Consider the following 1,978-nt stretch of genomic DNA (forward strand, 5'->3'; position numbering starts at 1 on the left):
TCTTAAACTCCAGCGTGCATCTTGTACTGTAGAGCTTTCATTGACTTTTTTACTTAACCCACAATGATTTGTCAATTTCCAAAAGATACTTAACTCTCAACCATGTGACTTAGGATTTACACACACACACACACACACACACACACACACACACACACACACACTTTTATTTAGTCTTGTGTTATTCCCTGATTTTCACATATGATGTTCTCTCAAGCTAAATGGCTAGATCTTCAAGAGTAGGAGCTTTTTTTTTTTTTTTGAAGAGATTGAGCTTTATTCAAAACTCTGATCTACCAAGTTAGCGTTTTCCACCAACTCGGGGAGCAGAGACCTTCACAGGCTTCACAATCTTTTGTTTAGGTGCTGCTTTGGTGGGGGCCTTGGCAGCAGCCATTGCTGTCTTCTTGGATGCCTGCTTAGCCTTTTTTGCTTCCTTGGCAGCCCTGATAGCCTGTTCTCACTGGGCTTTCCTAACTTCTGGTTTCTGATTCCTCTTGGCCATTATATCAGCAAGAGATGCACCAGTGATAGCTCGCTGGAATTTGCACGGTGGGTTCTTTTCTTTTGAATTTCTTCCGACTGTCCCTTTTTGTGTTTTCTTCTGTAGAGGATTCCTTTTGGAAAGGAATGCGGACTCGCATTTTGCATTAAGAAACTAGAAAACTTTCCCGTCGGTCCTGGCATAGCGCCACCTGTGTCCGGGGTAGATCTTGTACCCGTTGAAACTGCACAGCTCGACCTTCATGGTGAGAGCTGCCGGGCCGGAGGGAAGATGGGGAAGAGAAAGGATGAATCATGGGAAAAGACCTTATCTTGTTTTGTTTTTTAATGCAGACAGACTTAAGAGTTGCTCATATTTATCCATAAAACATACTCATTTCACTTATTTACATGACTGAAAGCAAAAATCGAGACATTTGCAACACAAAAATTTCATTCATACAGATCTGAACAATACTTAAATGTGTTTAAATCTGCTAAATAAAATGTGGCAAGAGTCATTGGCTAATGAAATCTCTTTTCTTGAAGAAACTTATGGAACCCTACCTTCCAGCACAGAAGTCAGATACTTCGTGACACCGTCCATCAGTTTCACTGCAGCTAAGCTGACGTGTTTGCTTCGTCTTAGTAACGGATTTCCCTCTCCCTTCCCACCCTACTCTTTCTCCCGTTGTTCATTCTTCCAATAGTTAAGCTTGATGACATAGTTTCAAATCAACATTTTGATAGTTCTTCATTTACGATAAAGTATGAGCTATGTAAAGTCAAAAAATAAACATCCACACAGAGATTTACCCTACATGAAATGTGTTCCCTCAGAAGTAGGGCAATTCATCTATTACAGGCTTGAGCCATGAAATTGGAATCCAAGCAATAATTCTCCAATTAAAGAAAACTCTAGAGGCTGGGTTGCAGTCCTCCTGAATCGTAACTAGCTGGCAACAAAAGCTGTCCTGCCTTGGTGTGAATAAGCCTTAACATAAAATCTCTTCACTCAGCCTCAAAAGTTAGAAATTAAGGGAGAAATAAATTCAGGTGGACATTTATACACAATATTTTGAATACCATTTTGGTCAAATTAGTATCAAATGAGTTACTGTAGAGTGAAATTTAGAAAAAAATAAAAACATATAAACATCTTGAACAGTTCAGCCCAACTAGAAGTAAATGTGTGTTCTGATACAAGGCTGGGAAAATAGATTTGTCTATGGTAATTCAACAGCTGGTCATAAAACACTATCTGTAAACAGAGGCAGAGTTTTTTGTCCCAACCACCTGGTCCCAAATAAACACAGAGAAGCTTATATTAATTACAGAATGCTCAGCTGATAACTCAGGCTTATTACTAACTAGCTCTTATATTTATATTAACCCATCTCTATTAATCTATGTATTGCCACATAGCTCATGTCTTTACATGTCCTCTAGCATCTTGCTTCTTGGGTAGCTTGCTGGTGTCTCTCTCAACTCTGCC

General features: G+C 39.4%; 1 pseudogene; it reads right to left on the reverse strand.

Moving 5' to 3' along the window:
• Positions 1-280: 280 nt before the first annotated feature.
• On the reverse strand, positions 281-751 carry LOC118582961 (annotated as a pseudogene).
• Between the last annotated feature and the right edge of the window lie 1,227 nt (positions 752-1,978).

The sequence above is a fragment of the Onychomys torridus genome, chromosome 4 (assembly GCF_903995425.1).
Source record: "Onychomys torridus chromosome 4, mOncTor1.1, whole genome shotgun sequence".
Classification (NCBI taxonomy): domain Eukaryota; kingdom Metazoa; phylum Chordata; class Mammalia; order Rodentia; family Cricetidae; genus Onychomys; species Onychomys torridus.